General features: G+C 32.2%; 1 long non-coding RNA gene across 2 annotated transcripts; it reads left to right on the top strand.

The window, feature by feature from the left end:
* Positions 1-11362: 11362 nt before the first annotated feature.
* Positions 11363-18522, top strand: LOC114077255. 2 transcript variants are annotated; one of them, XR_003578321.1, is made up of 3 exons: positions 11363-15117; positions 15199-15487; positions 18288-18477. It is a non-coding gene; the product is annotated as an uncharacterized LOC114077255 (long non-coding RNA). The 2 variants fall into 2 exon arrangements; XR_003578320.1 differs by having other exon boundaries at positions 11363-15487; positions 18288-18522.
* The last annotated feature ends 1850 nt before the right edge of the window (positions 18523-20372 follow it).

Here is a 20372-nt window from a genome sequence, read left to right as displayed (position 1 = left end):
TTAAAAATATATCAATCCTTTGAGACAAAACTAGAAAATAGTGATAATAATAGAAGTAGTTTCACTAATTAACATGAACTATACAACTTTCACTGCGAACAAAGAAACCAAATTAAAATAAGAACGAAAACTCTTTGACTCCTCACTAATTCAGTTCTTACTTCTAAAAAGAATTATTAATTACAAACAAAAAAGAAGGAAAACTTGTTGGTACCAAGTGATAAATTTGTTTTGCATAAGCATATGTTTTGGCAAATTATATATTAGAATAAAATTAAAATATATCTTGAATTTTTTATCTTTCGTTGTGAAAGATACTCATACAAAAAATAAAATAATGAATATGTTTATAAAATAGAAAATGGACAATTCATACATAAGGATCATTTTAGGCATAACTCCATTCTACAATTTTTCCCGACCATTAGTGTTATGTCACGATTTTACTTGGAAAACAATTTAAGAAAATAATACATAGAAATAGAGTCGTCACTTGATCTTTTAAGGAAATTTAGAAAACTTCACTCTAAAGACTTCAGTAAAATTATGTCTAAATTATTTTAGAGAAAAAGGTATAGGGTTCTTATTTACACTTCAAGAAGGTTTTAAAACACTTGAAATGTCCGCTAACACACAGCTATCTGGTGATTTGAAAACTATTTGAGCAACTTAAAAAATAATTAAGGTAAAAATATTTTAAAGTTATTTAAGGGAAAAGTTGATTTAAAAAAAGAAAAAAATAAACGCTGTAACATTAGTCTAAATCAATACAAACGAATTTTGGTTCATCTTCAAGAAAATTTAATTAATCTAAAACAAATAAAGTTAGAGTTAATACAAAATAAGAATAATAGAAATGTGGAGTAGAGGAGAGAGTAAAAGTGGATAGTTACCCAAGTTTAGATTGCTGAACTAATAGGCTCATTCTTCAACTTTACCTAAATTATAATGAAGCTGCCTCATTTAGGCTTTTTAAGCCCATTTTTGTACTGCTGAAATTTATGGGTTTAGCCTATTTCCTTTGTGTATGCATTGCTTGTATAAATCTGTATCTACTGAACATCTTATGTACTTTAGCTTCTGAAACCTCTAGATTTGCTTTCCTTTTTCTTTGAAGGAGTGGTGAGGCTGACTCAAAGAGGGGTGTTGGGTTTCAACCGAACCCGAAATGCAAGAAGAGGAAAGATGTCCAATGAACTCAATCAGAGGGAGTTTATGCATAGAAAAAGAATAAACTTTTGTAAAGGGAACGGAGAGATAATTTGACTATGTAAATATTAAATTTAAATAACAAAGACATGAAGTAATCATGTTAAAATCTATACGATGGGAAATAAATAGAGGGTCTTGTTGTCCAACAAAGCTTATGACAAAATTGAAGTAATAAACTGTAAAAGGTAACTATCTATATTTGAACCTTTATTACATAATTGGCAAAGATCATCAAATTCAGCACATCAGTGCATGACAAACAATGCAAGAAAACAACCATTGTTGAGAGGAAATTACAAGAACGCAAAAAATCTAGATTAGTCATTTCATTTAATTTAGATTTGCTTGTGCTTTGTAGAACATATAGTTGGTTGATTCAACTTCCATTTCAAGCTAGCAAATTTAAATTAAACAGGTTAATCTACAGCTAACACAAGATTTCAAAGGCTAGATTCTGAATTTTAAGCAATCACAATTAAGACAAAAAAGATTATACGGAAACTCAACAAATAACTTAAGTCAAAGAAATAGCCATTTGTAGAGCAGCGAGCAGGAGACAACGAGAAGAGAGGGATATATTTAACTAGCACGAACGCAGAGCTTCGCCTGAGAAAGCTTTTGAATCCCAAACAAAATCTAAAACCCACAAACCTCGCTTCTTAGAATAGATGTTGACAAATTATGAGTGTGTTCTTCGTCTTGAATGAAAATTTTGTTTCCCTCTTCCAAAAGACTTCTCTAAACAGTGAGGGGGAGGGGTTATAGAAGGAAGATTAGGTCAAAATTGGGGGAAAATCTTAATGGAAATTGCAATGGAATTTGAAATTAAATACCTTGGATAAGGTAGAAGAGCTGGATTTTTACTGATATTGTACAATTATGAACAGATTGAAAATATGAGTCATTTGATCTCTAGAGAAGGAAGAAGAGGCACCAGAATGCTCCATAAAGGTGAAAAAAATTGTAGAGTTTTTTGGGAAAATTTCTGAATGTCTATTCATATCTAATACCATGTATATATACAAGCATAAATATTGAATAAAACAAAAAAAAAGCGATAACAATATACACCTGTCACCTTCTAATTTGTAAAGAACCTAACCATATGTAACAAACTATTATTCCATCACATGGCTGACATGTGAGTCCATTATTCTAGACTGATCAGTCCAACGGTTCACATTTGACCCGTCTCGTTTCTGATGAGAGGTTGAGATTACTCCATGTCATATTCAAATAAGTATTGAAGGATCTAGGTTTTCTGAAAGTTGTCTGAGATCTTTGTTCCCCTTCTTTCTTATTCGTTTTCTTCTTTCTTCTGCTAAATCTTCAATGTTTCTTTGGGAGAATAAGAAGATGATGATGGAGAGTTAAGAGTGTAAATAAAAGGAAGATGACTATTTGGATTGAAATTTTGACAGTATAGCCATATTGAGTTAATTAGAGAATTCAACGCATAGGACAAATTAATACTAATTAATTAATAAGCTTATTAATTTTAACAACATAAAATTATTAACTTAAATATAAATGAATTAATATAAAATATATTTTTAATTAAACAAAACTAAATAAAAACATTTAATTAAGAAACAAATCTTTGTGAGATTTTTTTCGAATATTTATAAAAACTAACAATTTTATGTATAATCATATAAATAATATATGTATTATTTAAAAATTATTAAGATGAAAAAATTACTTTAAAAAATAACATGAAAATATCTCTCTCTATGTGACCCGTGCAACATGTTGATTACATAACATGTTTAAATAATATTCTAATAGTATCTAGAAGGAATGACTGAATGATTCGATATGCTATGATTTGCATTACAAGTCTCTTTGATAGAGAAGCAAAAACAAAAAATTAAACCTTTGAGTTACGATGCACCAAAGGTGTTCTTACAACATTAGATGGTTAGATGTCAGAAGGGAGCTCAAAAATGATAGACCACTCTGCAAATTTGTGTCTCAAAGGTGACAAGAAGCTTTGAATATGTATTTTGAGTTTACAGCTAAACGAAAAGTTCTTGAGGTTCACGAACGTGGTGGCAAGAAGCTTTGCATCCGTAGCACAAAAGAGTGTAATATTTCTTTGGAATGACTTGCTCCATGCACTTTCTCTCAAAAAGACAAGGTAGCTACCTCAATAACTCTCTTGTCCGTCATGATTATATATGAGAACTATAAATTCAAATGTGACAAAATTACAAGGTAAATGCACGAATGTTGATATCATCAGAGGCAGTGTGAAGCAAGAACCATTTGAGAGCATTGGACAAATAATTACCTGGAAAAAAATTCCGAACATACCTTTTGATATAACAATACCATAAAAGATATACCTGTGAACCGTTGTTGCAATACATTTCCAGAGAATTACATCCATTTGGTTGGTCCTCTTGCTATTCATTTTTTTAAAAAAAAATGCCTCAAAATAAATGATAAGCTAAACTACTTACAGTTGAATAGTGCTAGCAAAATATGACCAAATGAAATTGAAATAATATCATAAATTATAGGTGCTAACCGTATCAAACATCTAACTCTTCTTAGTAATTTTATGTTTTTCTCTTACATGTATGAAAAAGATGTGGAGAATGCTTCAAATCAAATACACAATTCAATTACCTAAAGATCAACTGAACCTCGCAACTGAAACTTTATCACTCTATTGGTCCAGCACGATAAGAAGTGTTAAAAGATTACAGTATGAAAATCAATAAAATGATGAAAGCAAGAGGCATCAATAAATTTTAAAAAAATTTCATATAGTGAGGAATAGAAAAAAAATAGTACACCAGATAACAAATATCTCAAAGGGTAGTTATGCGTGACTAATAAAAATTTCTGGTTTCCTCATATAATTGAATTCAAGACTGAAAAATTGAGAGTAGGACATCTTGGAAATATATATATATATATATATATATATATGAACTATTTTATATCTTGTTATATTTGGAAGATAATATTATTTTATTAATATTTCCTCTGTATAAATAACATTACATTATTGGCAATTATATTGATATTGTTGGTCAAAAATATGGATGTTGCAATGTTTCCCTTTGACCAAAATTAGGAGTCTTCAATTGCCCAAAATAAATGTCATCAATGTATTGATGACATTTATTCTCATATTTGTAACTTTTGTTGATACGTCAGTAGTTTACTTATTCTTAGCTATATATTTCTCATGAGTTCTTGTGGAGAAGAAGAGGAGAAAATATAGATTAATTCTTCTTCGTCCTAATATTCTATTGTGTTGGGTTTAATCGTAAAAAAATCTTTGTTAGTTTCTAGCTCCTTGCTTTTTACTAGTAGAGCTTGTTGAATCCAGGGGATACACCTATATCGGAATTGAAAATCAATATCAAAATAATCGAACATACAATCAATAAAATAGGGTATAAAACAAAAAAAAGACTTATGATGTCCAGTAGATTTCACCGCTCATTGAAGAAGATGATGAGAAAGTGAGGAAAACTAAGAGCGGACAAAGCAAATTTTAAGAGGGAAAAGGGCAGAAAGCCGGAGAGAGAAAAAGTGAAGGTTGGAATACACGTGTTAAGCATATAGATCATTTAAAGACAAAATGCCACTAAAATAGGTCCACATTCATAGTACAACTCACGCAACATATTGTACAAATAAGTATTGCAGTGTTAGTCTTTTTTTGTTGGCTTATATAAAAGGGCAATGCACACACGATAAGTTACCTGTGATTCACACGGGATTGAACTATTTTACTTTCTTACATGTGATAATTTGATTATATTCGTATTGTTGATACATACACTACATTGTCAAGAATATTTTATCTTAAGACAAAGGTTTCTCCAAATCTTACAGTGAATGAGTAATAAGGAGATTTTATGTATAAGAAAGAAATTTAAGAAAATCTCCACGAAAATAGTTGGTCAAAAATTTGAAGTTATAAAGAACAATATAAGAATTATAAAGAAGACATCAAAAAGCTTCAAACAACAACACTCCAAAGTAAAGTGGAACATCACGTTCCTATAAGAACATAATTAACAAAATGCAAATGAAGGGCCTTCGACTTCTTTCTTATGAACCTCCATCAATATTATTTTTTTTATTATAGTATGTTGTATCATGTATATGTTAAAAATGACCCTAAAATTGTTAATATCATAAAAAAAAATTCTCATTGTCTAGAATAGTTATTGTTATTGCTTAGGTTTCATATCAACGGTACCAATTTATTTTGAATTCAATCCTAGTTCTTGTTATGGTTATAGTATGTAGTAACAAAAAATTAATGCAATGATCAACCAAGCAGTAGGTGGCATCTAAAGGAAACATGACTGAATATTCTAAATCTAAATTTTGATATATAACATATTAAAATCTCACACCATAAGTTTATGAGCACTTGAGCTCACAAATATCCACAAATAATAATAACAAAGACGATCTTACTTTCCTAACAACCAAGAAGAAAAATATGTTGCTTAACATATTTTTCAAAAAGATAGTCTCTCAAGTTGTATCCAAGTTTACAGTTCACAAAATCAATTGAAAGAAGTCAAAAGAAAGAGTTATCACTACGACAAAAATGATCTTAAATGAAAATTAGTAGTTCAATTGTCACTAATATGTATATTCAAAGGCAATAAGTACTCTCTATAAATGTCCCTAAATTCTATTGAGACATTCTAATGACAATTAGTTTGTCACGCCCCAAGCCTACACCCTCGGCTGGAATGCGACTCGAGAACCATTATTGCCCCAAGCGAACTCTTGGTCTGGATTACTTACTCAATGAAAAATATCAGAGATAACCTCAAATAAAGAAGTTATGAAAATTTTTGGAATATCTTTAAAGAAAGCATTCAAACTAGCCCAAAATGGATACTCAAGTCTCATAGCAAAAAATTTAAAATACAAAGCTAAAAGACTCATACCTAATTATCTTACTATCTCTGAAGACTCTAAAACAACATAGATGGATGTTGGAACAAACCCCACAACATACTAATGAACTGAAAATAAAATTGAAAGCAACAAAAGGAGTCCTCTGAAATGCTTACTGAATCAACGATGCACTGGCTGTCAATCCTACTAACCTATGTCTGTATCATAATAAGATGTAGAGCAACTGGAATCTGTACATTAAATGTACGAACATGCGAGTTGGAATGCTAACACAACATAGGCTTGAAAGCAATTTGAATAACTTACCTGACTCAACTGAACTCATTTCAATATAAAGCGATTTTAAAGCAAGTGCAATATAAAGAAAATCTATTTAAACATGATATCAGCTTTGTATGTATGCAAAGATACAATAAAACTCTGAGATGTATGTAAATATACAAATAAATTATGTCTATAATAATGCAATTACTTATGTGAGAGTTTCTCTAACCGACAATCATCACATAAGAGCTATAGTGATGATACAACGTTTTGCCTCAAGTATCCAGGATCGTCCTATACCTTGCCATACGTATAGAACCTGAACTTTCAAGTGGATCCACTAGTCTATGCTAAAAAGCGCTAAAGGAATCATGTAAAAAGTATGACCATTTTCTACCCATGGTGGCTACATGGTTTATGGGGGTTGTGAGTTGTCTGAACTCTCCCCGATATTGGTGCTCAATACTACTTCAAAAAATATTATCTTAGCTCTTATGTTTTAAAAATATACATCCTTCTGTGATTTGAGTTTAATGCTAAAAAAGGCTACCTCGGAAATCATAATCGCCCTTCTTGCTTTATTATGAAAGAATATCCTCTTTTCTGAAAACTAGCTAAAGGCTCTTTGAATATCTCAGTTTCCATTCTTATATAAATGTGAAAAACTTTTAAACTTCTAGAGAATACTTAGTTCTCATATACTTCTTTGAAGAAATGAACTTCAAATCTGAACTCTTTGCTTAACTTGAAACTTAAGTCTTAAAACAAAGTTAAAACGTTTGTGAAAGACTTATGAAATCCTTAAGAACTTATCTTGACTTCTTTACTTCACTCTTAACTTTCCTTGAATTGAATTATGGATTCAAGGATCGTGATTTGCAATAGGAATGATCTCATGATGTATAGAAATAATTTTAGATACCTAAACATGAGAAAATATAAAAAATAGAAATATAAGGATGGGTCCGCGACGCGAAGAAGCATTGAAATTTTGGTTTCAAAAATAACTTTTGAGGTTGAAAGGTCCGTGACCTCTCTTCTATGTGAAACGATTTTTCTCAAAACTGGGAACTAGCTCTGCGACGTGCCCCTAGGTACCAGATTTGCCCAACGAAAGTTACTTCTTCGTTTTTCATCTTTAAGCCCTCCAAACTTCATGGTTTCTTTCTCCAAATACTTAGAATCATTTATACCATCAAATGATATCAGTTTCTACTAAAAAAACACAGCTAAAAACATGAACCGATCTCAAGGAAATCCAATCAACACAATAAAGAAGAACTCAAACGAAATTTATCAAGAATTCAAGGATTTACTTTCAAATCTAATAACTTCGCTGAAATTGAATCATGATTGGCGCGTGGGTGAACTAACCTAAATCTTTGTGATCTCACATACCTTTGTAGTGATCACCCCGACAAAAAATCCACAAGCTAATCTCAACGAAACTTAAACGGATCTCAAACATTCTTCCCTTTCTCCTCTTTTCTACTTTCTCCAAGCTCTAGCATGAAATTTACTTTCTAAAACTGACTAAAATATAACTTAACCCCAAATAAACTCCTAAAATAAATTACAATAATTAGGCAAGGAAAATACTAAATTACCTTTCAAAAATCCGGATTTATACTTTCCTTAATCAAACATTCCAACATCAAAAGGGGATAACTTACTCATTCGAACTCGGAATCACACAAACTCGCCGCCGTTGGAAAGATCATTCAAAGAGCTCTTCAACCATATCATAATCATGAGTTAGAAGTTATGACCTTTTGAAATTTACCAAAAATTCACTTTTTCTAAATTAAGTAACTTTTCAGATTTTTAATTATTTCCAAAAATGACTATTTCCTGTTCTTAGGTTCTTCCAAATTATTTTAAATTTCAAGATTTTACACAATTAATATCGGCAGAGTCTCTAGCACTCTTTGTTAATATGCGTAATTATTGCCGATAAAATTATTTTGTTAGGCCAAAAAAGAGAGGAAAAAGTATGACAAATTAGTCAACTTGCGATTAAAGAAGTGGACTAATTGTCTCTATACTAATATTCTTGGAAGAGTGCAATAACATACAAATATCAGTACCTAAGATAAAACAATAAAAAAAATATACTAAACTATGGCAAGCAATAGAACAATCTGTTTGATTCTTTTAACAAACTTCACATTTTGTTTCGTATTAGTTATTACATATTTTTTGTTGTGTGTTATCAAAATAAAGCACAACCCACAAGTAATTATTCCAAAAGCTATATGAAGAAACCTGTAGAAAAGGAAAAAATAGAAGATCAATTTTCAGCTATTCTTACTGTAACTTTTAACCCGGTTAAAAAAAAAGTCACCGAAATAGCAAAAAAATTACAATAGTTACATGAATAATTATGACTTACAGTAAATGATTAAGATTCATGAAATAGGAGAAAATAAACTTTCATGAATGTAACACAGTTCATAAGAAGATTGATTAATGTATTTGAATTCGACTGCTATATAGTGGGAAAAAAACTACAAATAGTAATGGCAGAAATAGAAGGTATCTTACTAAAGAACTAAATGTAATGAATTCAACCATTTCACCGGTGTTATGAGTTGTGAACTGAGAGGTGCAAGAGTACTAATGTTGCATTGCACTTGAAATTAATTTTCTTTGATTATTCTTCTTCTTTTGGTGCCTAGAAATAATAACTACCAGATCAATAGAAAAGGGAAAATAAATGCTAATATTCCATACATACATGTCATCAAAATTTTCTCAGTCACGAACCAAAGGAACAATATAGGAAAGCCTATAATAAGGTATTTAAAATGAAATCTCCAAACATATGGTATGACTAAATGGTGATTCTACCTCGAGTAAATCAAGCGAAATAGGAGGAGTAATAAGAGACAAATATGGTAATTGGGTAGTAGGTTTAATGGGAAATATATATGAAGCAAAAAATATTATTTCTAAACTATTGGCTCTTCATAAAGATTTTGCTATTGCACTAGCCTAAAATCTAACGCTACTTCAAATTAATGAAGACAGTCTAGATATCGTTCACTGTCTAGAAAATGATCATCCATCTTACTCTAATATTTTGTTTGATTGAAGGGAACTGATACTCAAACTTAGGAACCCTCTGGTGCAACATATCGATATAGGTAAGAAAATCAAGTAACTGATACCTTTGGTATAGAGGGGTCTAGATTGAAGAAAGCTAACTCTTATGTGTTTTGGACATTAACTTCATTTATTGTATCTAGTAAGATAGACGCATACAAAGTAAGAAATCTTCGTATTAGGAATAAAAGGCTGCCTGTTGGAATAATAATCCAATGTTGGAGTAGGAATTCTTAGTTGTTTGAGATTTGTTGTTTATGATATTACATATCTACGGTTAATTAGGATTATCAGAGAAGTTCCTAATCCTATATTACTTAGGTTTTACTATTATAAATAGATGAGTCTTATTAAATATCTGTACGTAGTGAAATACAAGAGATTATAAATAAAATATTTTCTTTCAAATTGGCATTAATGTTTCTATGGTCCTGGTAGATGATCTTCGAGTTTCCACTTTCGACACGTGATTATGATCCATATATGTTGCTTGTCTAGCCAATGATCACGTCAAAAAAACTCGGATTAATGACATACATGAACAATATGCTAGGAGGAAAGATTTAAAGAGGCGTTGTTGATTTAATGAAGTGCAACCAAGCACAAGAGAAAGAAACTCTTCTCTAAATTAAAAGTAATGGAAAGTGAAAAGGAAAAAATAAGGAGGGGGGAGGGTGTCATGCTTCGAGCATATATTCTTGGCGGGACAGACATTCGAGAACCATTGTTTGCCCAAAGCGAACCCTTGGTTTGACTTACTTACTCAGTTAAAGACTTTAAGTAATAAGAAAGGAATTCAAATGCTAAAAAATTTAATTGTCACAAACTGAGCTCATAATGTTTTAAAAATAAACATTTAACTTAGCCAAAGTGGAAACTCAAATATGAACATTAGCCAGTAACAAGATAATGAAGAATGAACTAACATCTGACTAACTATCTATGAAGCCTCTAAAACAAGTGAGGTGGATGTTGGGACAGGCCCATGACTTCCTAATGAACTGACTAATTATTAAATCAATGAAAAAGGATCCTCTTAAAGGAAGGAGGCTCAACTGGATCAGCGATGCACTGGATCCTGACCTCATTACCTGCCTCTGCATCATAAGACGATGCAAACCAACTAACATTAGTACATTGAATGTACAAGTATGCGAGTCTAAATGCTAAATATAACATAGGCTTGAAAAGAATCTGAGTGAAATACTTACCTGGCTCAACTCAACATAACAAAATTGATTTTAATATAAAATAGTGTAAATAAATGCAGTATAAAGAAAAGCTTTAAACATGGTTTTCAATTCTCCATAATTAAAAATACAATAATAACTCTCTATGTATGCAAGATACAATATGAATTCTGTTTGAATATGAAAATACAAATATTTCTTTATGTATATAAAATACAAAATATTGTTGTAGGAGTTCCTCTAATCGGCAACCATCACTTAGAGCTATCTTGATGATATAGCGTTTTGCCTCATGCTTACAGGACCGATCTATACCTTGTCATGAGTATAGAATCTGAACTACTAAGTAGATCCACTGGTCTATGCTAAAAAGCACTTTAGAAATTACCTAAAAAGTATGAACCTTTTTCTACCCATGGTGGCTACATGGTTTATATCGGCTCGGAGTTTTCTGAACAATCCCACGTATCGGTGCTCAAGACTACTCCCAAAATATACTAGATCTTTATGTTTAAAAACATAACTTCTTTCTTTGGTTTGAGATAATTTTTCAAAACTTAGCTCAAAGGCTATCTTGGAAATCTCAGTTTCCTCTTTTAGGGACAATTGACATTTAAATATTAAAAATGAACTCTTTATTGACAATTACATTAAATATTAAATATCTGATAAAAAAGTTCAATTCGTTTTCATTCAATAAAGCTAAGACCTTTTTCATCCACAAAATTTTAAAATCCCAAAATGCTCGATCTCTCTTTCTCCATTCCCATCCGAAGGACAGCTCCGAGATTCACAAAATTGATCTGAAGTTTCATCTTCTTAGTCTTCAACTTCGTAGTTTCCATCTCCGTATCCTTCGTCCGCCATATATTTATCGCCCTTAGTCACCACCTAATGGTAAGCCGATGCGCTCTGATTCTTTTGTATGTGAATGGACAATACTGACTGTTTTGTGTATCAGTAATCAAATTGTGATATATGAGGATTGCAGTGTAGAGTAGTTTTCTGTGAGAGTTGTATTTTGTGCATCGTGTGTTGTGCTAAGCCGCCTAACCCAAAAATCAAGCTCTATCCCTTCCTTCAACATAATTTCCGCAAGCTGATACAAGTCCTACTTGTATTAGATTTTGCTTTATATTTTCATTTGTTGTATTTCAGTTAGCTAGGTATCTGCTGCAGCAGTGTGTAATGCTAAATGCAATTGTTTTCTATTTTATGCTTTTCTTTTACAGATTATGCTTTTACTTATATGGATGTTTTGTGTATGATTATGAAATCGTAATGTAGGAGGATAAGTAGTGTGTGTAGTTTCTAGAGACATGTACTGTGAATTAAAGAGATAATGGAAGAATTAACATGTAATGAGTAGAGCTAAGTTGTGGTTTTACTATTCAAAAATAAGGGAAAAAGAGTAACAGGGAGAATTGTGTACCACAAAGGAGATAATAGAGCGTTTTAAGAGGCATAATAAAGACACACACAATTCAACCTGAAAACCAAGCTGGTGTACAACCTCTACATGTAGATTCCAATTTCGTGTCTCCTCCCTTTAGGATGAATTAGAGAACAACTAGTGTAGTAAGAATTGCTGCTAAATACTACAATTCATGCACTAGTTTTCAATCTCAACGCTTATTCCTATGTTTTATTACATGCTCTATGTGTACCATTTTCTTTTTCTGATAAGTCACGATATAGAGCAAGAGCTAATTTCAAAAAGAAATATGGCCATTAGTAGCACCAGGGTATTCAACTCAAGCAGTTAAAACTCCTGGGACAGACCTGGCAGAAGAAGGTAAAATATATGTGCAATTATCTTCTTGAATTCTTGTTCACAAATTTTCCTTTCCATGTGTTAGTTTGAAGATGAGTTTAAGATGTTAGCTCAAACTTGATATGAAGTTTTGATTATTTTAAAAACTTATTGATCTAACAAGGAACCAGATTCTTTTTATTGGAGTTGCTGACAGTGAGATGAATGATAAACTCAGTGTGAGGTATATTTGTGTTCTATCATCAAAAAGAGGGAAAATGTTATATTCTAGGTGTTTTGATGATCCTCACAAATGAGGGGATCTGGTCCCTGTTAGAGTGCTCTCGTCCAGATATAAATGGGGTAAAGCCGTAAAAGTTGTCATGTTAGGTTGTAGGTGAAAAGTCCAGCGTCCTACACCAATAAGGAGAGCGGACGAGATTATATGTTTTAGTATCTCTCAAATGCAGGGACCTGGTCCCTGGCAGAGTTCTCTACATCTGATACATAATGGTGTACAGCTATAAAGTTAACCTGTCAGTGGCAGGTGAGGCGCCAGCGTACTGAACCAATCAGAATGGAAGAGGGTTTTTATCCAACAACTAATAACTCTTTATGGTTGATACTTTCAACATGACAAACAACATATTAAGTTCATTCATTGAAGAAGAGAGAGAGCGGCAAGCCTTTGTCAAGAACTCAAGCATCAAAGAACGCAGCAAGGGACCTGGTCTCCAGAAGTTTGCGCATAAGAAAAGGACGAAAAGACAACTGTCAAAAGCTGCCAACTCTGAGGGGTTGGTGCATAGCTTATCATAACAGCAGACTCTCATCCAATAGCCTCGTCCCAAGGGTTTGTGTTCATTTGAATATATTCTATTCTCCAACAACACAAACACAAGTTTTGGAAAACAAAGTTTTAGATTTTCGGAAAATCCAAAAGCTCAAAAAGCAAAGTCCATCTTCAAGAAGTATCATCCTAAGAGCAACAGGGACCAGATAAAGCTGCAAGCTATATATTTGTCATAGGATTATATCTTACATTCTTACATTGTAAATATGTTTCTAATTTATAAAGGATTCAGATATTTGGTTCAGGTTTGTAAAAATCTAAATCATTTAAGTTTAACTGATTTAGTGGGCAACATTGTTTTGTTGCTTAGCCAAATTCTAAGTCATCTAGAGTTAGGTGGTTTAGTGGTCGGTGTGGTATCCGCTTAGCAAAGTCTAAGTTATCTAGGGGTGATAGATTAGTGGGCGGTGTTGTATCCGCTTAAGCTCTTCAAGTAATAGGTAGATTACTTGACTGTAAGATTAATAACTTTTCCTCACATTGTTTGTAACCGGCTTTCACTTTTGCTTGAGAAGATTAGTGAAGATGGTTAAAAATCCTATGCAATAGGTCGTGGTTTTACTCCCTTGAGCAAGGAGGTTTCCACGTAAAATCGTTGTGTAAATTTTAGTTACAGCTATTTACTTTCTACATTTGTTTCAACTACTTTTCTTGCTGAGTCAACGGACCTGGTCCGTTGACGTATAGTAGATGTTGATCACTGTCTGTGCTTACATTCTGTTCTTACTGTGTCAAGGGACCTGGTCCATTAACTGTTAGTGGACGCACCCATTCCAACACCATGGATAATAATCTTTTGTCCCTTTTCATTAGCTGTTTTTTTTTTGTTCTCTTTCTCTCTGGAAGGAGTTGGAGCTCGTTTCGTTAAGTTTGTGAGATTGTGCATAATATGATAAGTCAAATCTAGTAATACATCCTCAGAGTCTAGTTAATCATAGATGTGGTTGTGAAGTGTTAACGAAATGATATGGACCCAGGGATCTTGATTTGTAGAATGCAGGAAAAAGAGTACAAAGAATCTCTTGAGGCCTTCAATGAAAAACAAAAAATCCAGCTAATATCAAGATTGATGGAGGTAACTGTAATTTACAAGAACTTTGTATTGATCTTCATATTCACAAACATTCTTATATGTTGATTGATGTATGTGCAACTGATGGGTGAAAGCGAGAAAATGCGGTTGAAGAAGTTGGAGGATCTGAGCAAGAGCATTGAAACAATATAATGAATAACCAGTAAAATCTCCCCTGACTAATTAGGATTGTGTGATGTATTTAAGAATGTTCTTTTACTCTATTTATATATGTGTGTGGCGTTTGATTGTATTTCCTTTTCTTTTGCTGAGAGACACTTGAAAAAGCTCCCTTGCAAGGTACTTTCACTTTCCAAACCATCTTCATTGCCAACAACCCATCTGATTGTTGGAGGAATTAAGATCGCTGTAAGCAGAATTAACAGTGTATTTTCCTTTACTGTCACACTGCCAAACCAAACTTACTGTCTTCTTCTGTTAAACCATTTAACTTGATTGTTGCATTGTACCTATTCTTTCTCTAATGACTGTCACAAGTGAGTTCTGAATTTTTTCACGTCCTCCATAGACGAGTAAAGTTCGTAGACCTACTTTATTAAAAGATGTTTGGAATCTACCACCGGGGAAGACAATTGTTGTGTCATTTAATAGTCGTAATCAGTCAATTGGAAAAGAGGGATCAAAGCTGGCAAGCTTTCTAGGGATCTTTGTTAGAACTCCAGATTTGACACCGTTAAGTGCAAATGACTGGTGAGTGTTTGATGACAAAGAAAAGACAAAGTTGGTGGAATTTGTTAAGGTATAAAATTATTATTCTTAACAGGTATCATTGCTTTCTTATACATGATATTATCTGGTTAACTTTTACCAATCTTTTCAGAAAAAGTTCTCCATTCCGATATGCGGAGAAAAGTTAGTGAAAAAGTCAATAAAAAAATGGAGGGACTATAAATGCGACTTGAAGGCGATGTAAGTGACCAAATATAATACCAAAGATGCCTTGATGAAAAATAGACCAGCTCAGATACCAAGGGATCAATGGAATGGTCTCGTTTCGTATTGCGATAATACACTGTTTGATTCCTATCATCATGGATGACACAAGTCATGTACAATATGCTCCTACGGAATGAAGCAGGCCACAAAACAATGAAAGTACTACTAGACAGGTATGTCTTCTCCAAATCTATTTCCTTGTTATACTGAATTTTGAGGCTATTGTCTTTGTATGTCACATTGTAGTCCTTCTAGATGATAGTAGGAATGTGGTCGTCTCTGCAAAATCATGTCTTTAAATGTGCAAGATGCTATGGCCTGTGGGTTTTGTTTGATTTGCTATGTTCTATTGAATGTATGTTGAAAGTTCAGATTTTGATAGTCATGTGTGTGTTGGGGTGGCTCGTTCAAGTTGCTTTATGGATTGTTTTTCTCTGCATATCATGCTTGAGATAATCTTGATGTTATGGCTTTTAAGAAACTTAACACTAAATACCTAGCTCTGGCTGTCCAGAAGATTACTCTAAATTGAGACTTAAATGATAGAACTCATTGTGCTTTGTTATTTATTTTATAGGGATCACACAGCTCGAACTTTTTACTTGTCATTCAGATATGTGATATGAAAGAGATCCCTTACTGAAGTGATAATTCTGAATCTATTGTTGGAGATTGCAATTTGAAAGTAAATTTGCAATCAACTTAACAGTAAACACGCTCTGATTGTCCAGAAGATTATTCTAACTTGAGTTTTTACTGATAAAATTTGTTGTGTTGTGTGTAAGGCCCTAAAACCCAATCCAACAAAGGGTTTTTCTGAACAAGTCATATGTCAAGCATTTGAGTATAGTCAACTGGTTAAAGTTACTATGAGATCATTAATATTTTCTGAGATTTTGCTTGACGGTAAATGTTACTGCACATTAGTTTTTGAGTTAGTGTGTAGTAACGCTACTACTTTAGACTTTCCATAACATCTTATAGATGAACTAGGTAAATTGCCCGCGCTTCGCGCAGTGGTGAACTACATCAATAATAAACTTCTGAACATGTATTAATATAAATGCTTTTCAGAGGGTACAACCCTATGATAAATGGTCAAGAATATTTTATCCAAAAAAAGAGATGAATTGTATTTTTAATCATAAACGAAGAAAATTTGATTCTCAGTGTTTATGAATTTTGTTATTAATTCTTCATTTTATTGTAGTCGTTTATCAGCAAAGTCTTAAGAAAAGATATGTAATTGTTTCATTGTCTATATTTGTATTTTTAAAAATTTGTACAAACATTTGATTCATCAATAGAGATTTTCTCTTATTCAAGGCCTCTACATACATAATCTAAATATTATACATCTTATATAATTAGTTGTCTAATTGATAAGTTAATTAAAATATAAAAACACATCCCCTGAAGTTCAATGAAATTACGTATGTCGCTCAAATAATTTGGATTAAAAGGTGTCTTGTCATATACCTTATTAAAAATCATACTCACTCGATGACACTACTTTGATAGCCAAAAACCCATATTTTGTTGTTTATGTTTCGATCAATATAGTTGAAACTTTATTTTTTGGAACTTCCATTCTAAAATTTATAAGAAGATAATTATTTCTTGAATATTTGGTTGATATAGATTCATCCTACTTTGGGTAATTGATTGACTCCAACCCAACATTTGAACCCCAAACGTTTGATTAAGGTTGAGTACAATACTTACCATCCCACTACATTTCTTTATTTTTTGGAAATCACTAATTGATTGAATGTCTCAATAAGATAGAAAGTTGAATTAATCAAGAACCAAGGTAGTGTGGAACCACCATAACTTTTGAACACTTAAAGTACCTTCTTAGACATCCCATTGATCTTTTAGCCACTGAAAACTCTATAAAGATCAAACTCATTTTGTTTTACAAGTTTAAGAATTCTAATCTACATGACACCAATAGTCTAATGAATACATCAAACTCTGGATTTACATATCTTTACCTCAACATAATAATCAAAAGCATAAACATGATCAACAAAGTTTAAAACATGTACTCAAAAATAAAAATTAATAACATAAGCATAAATTAATGACTGTGAAAACCATATAAGGATCTGTAATAATTAAATGAAACATAAAGGAAAACATCAGGCCCACTGAATGGACATTGTCCCCTTAAGAAAAATTTTCCATTCTAGTATCCGAGGTTTAAAGGAATAGATCATCTTAGGACAGAATCATTCTATTCACAAGTGTCATGATACAAGAAAAATGGTGTTAGTGAGCCACTCAACTCGAGCAAAGTACACAAATATATAATTGTGCAAAAGAAGAAGAAGTTCAGAAATTTTTGTTGTTTTAAAATTAGAGGAAATCCCTCTATTTATAGACTTCAAAGGGTAGCTTGAATAAATGTTTATTGTGCCTTATCGAAAAGGTAAAAAAATTTCATTAAAGTTGCAACTCTTCATAGTAGAAACTCTTCATTACTGTTGCAAGTCTTCATAAAAGTCGCAACTCTTTATTAAAGTTGCAACTCTTCATAAAAATCGCAATTCTTCGTTTAAGTCACAACTTTTCATAAAAATTCGCAACTTTTTTTTAAAAGATCGCAACTTTTAATGAGAGGGAGGCTAATTTTGGAAATAAATAATTTAAAAGGAAATCCTAGTTTGTGGTGGCGCCACATAGGCGGGCCTAAGGTTCTCTGTTATATAAATACAGGATTGCTTGGTGGATTTGAAAAGGCATTACTTTAGTTTATTCCTCTTGCTAACCAGGATATTGCTATTCAAGTGATTCCTTAATTGTGATATGAAATATTAAATATGAACGAGGTACATGACGGGACCATGGTTGGTGCTTTTCTATTGTGTTTCTATTTCGAAATATAGTCACCTAGTTCTTAATGAGTAAGATATGCAATTGGCATGTCAATTTTTTGTCATCTAACCATCTACTGCTATATGTGTACAGTGACATACTCATTCAAATGGTGAGCTTGTTCAAGGAATGACATACTGATCGAGAAAGATGTCACATTTTGCATTAGGGAACAAACACTGGCTTAATTGCCTTTTTTTTATCCATTGTTGTTGAACACATTTTTTCTATTTTGATAATTCACAGTTTTTTTACCGCTACAAGATAAGAAATTGAATGTATTGAGATTGTTTGTTCTTATTATTTTAAGTGAATTACATTGTTTTGAGTTTGGTAATTTTTCTTTGTTACCTTGAGACTTATTTCTCTTGTGAATTTTATTTTTTAGGTTATAAAAGAGGGTTAAATATGTGAATTAAGGTGAATTTATGATCAGTTTTTTGTTATTACAATAATTGCTTGAGGAGCAATTATTATCTTTCCCGGCAATGACAAATGCCACAAAATATGCTTGCTTCTAAAGTTTCTATTAATGGCAATAGTAAAGGCCGCTAAAAGTAATTACTTTTTGCGGAAATAATAACGGTTTTTACCGGCACCCGAAATACATGTCACTAAAGGCTTTAGCGATATTGGATCCAATGACATTTAATCAAATGCCGGTAAATGTATTTATGGCAATAACTATTGCCGCTAAAGGTCCTCTATGGTATAGTGTTATTAGTCTAGCAAAGAGCCTCCATGACCACATGTGTTCCTCCTCAATAATTTTATGTAAATATTAACTGAGTCTCCATTTTCTTTATCTCTTAGAAGCTTTGTGTAGTATCTGACAAAGCAATTGAATAGTTTCCATGCTCACTATCATTTCTCGTGAAGTTCGTCCTCCTTTCAACCCACTCATACCAGATGACTAATTGAAATATCATATCAAAACATTTTAACACTAGTAATATAGTAGACCCTTCTATACATTAATACAAAATCAGTGGGGTCATTTGATTGCTTACTAGCTACGTGGGATCATAATGCAACAATTGTTTATGCATGATAAATAATGACATAATTGTTATATGGTGATTAACACGAAAGGATACATAACCTAGTGTTTTTGTCTCTACTCGAATTTGAACTTAAAACCTCTTGTACTCAATCCACTTCATTGACCGCTTGGCCACACCCTTGGGTGCCACATGATGTGTAAATTAATCGTAGTATAGCTTTAAGATTTTTCACAACCCTTAATAGGAAGAGAGAGAGAGAGAGGAGGAGGAGTTAAATTCTAAAGGCACCTTGATATAACTAAAGAACATTTTCCAGCAGCAAATGCAATGATCAGATAACACCATGGAAACAGTCTCACAACAATTACCTTACTGCTAAAGAACCAGAGCGACGTATAGCACACATTCCTCCGATGGTTGCCCCAGGTCCTGAAACAATGAAATGTTCACACTTCTCTGAATATAAGTACTTACGACATATCACATGAGATAAGCAGAGACTTCATATACATATTAGTGAACAAAATTTTAAATAAACATGACCAGTTTGTTTTTTATTTGGACCAACTTAAAACAGGAATCCTTCAAACAAACAAATAAATCACATCAGAAAGATTCTTTTTTTTAATCATAACATTACAATTGAATGCCAAAAAAATGCATATCCTTGGTCTCTCCTTTTTCTCGAGAATAATACAGAAATATCTTTGACATTTTTTTTGAACATTAACAAGGAAAGTTTCTGGTTACAGCAGCATAGGAAGTGGTTATCCAATTATCAAAACAAGTACAATTAGATTCCATCAATTTACTAGATCATAGTCGGAATCCAACTTTTTTTATGAAGAACATAGTCTAAGAGAAATTGTATTTCATATTAAATTAACATGTGTCACATAATGATTGATGGGTGATAACACTTGCTTTTTAAAATCTTGGAACTTATTGAAAAAAGATGTAATAATATAAGTTCGAAATTGTGTAGGAGGTAATTAAGATATATGCATAGCTAAAGTGTCTTTTTGAAAATTCAGGACAACCTTAGGTGTCACATTATGTCTTTTCTCAAAACAGCGAATACAACAGACCCACTAATTTAAATCAAGACCCACCCCGATAATCACACCCCTAAAAATTTGGATTTTAACCACCCATCACAAAAAAATACAAGGAC

This window comes from Solanum pennellii, chromosome 5, assembly GCF_001406875.1.
Source record: "Solanum pennellii chromosome 5, SPENNV200".
Lineage (NCBI taxonomy): Eukaryota > Viridiplantae > Streptophyta > Magnoliopsida > Solanales > Solanaceae > Solanum > Solanum pennellii.
This window is presented reverse-complemented; position numbering and strand designations above follow the sequence as displayed.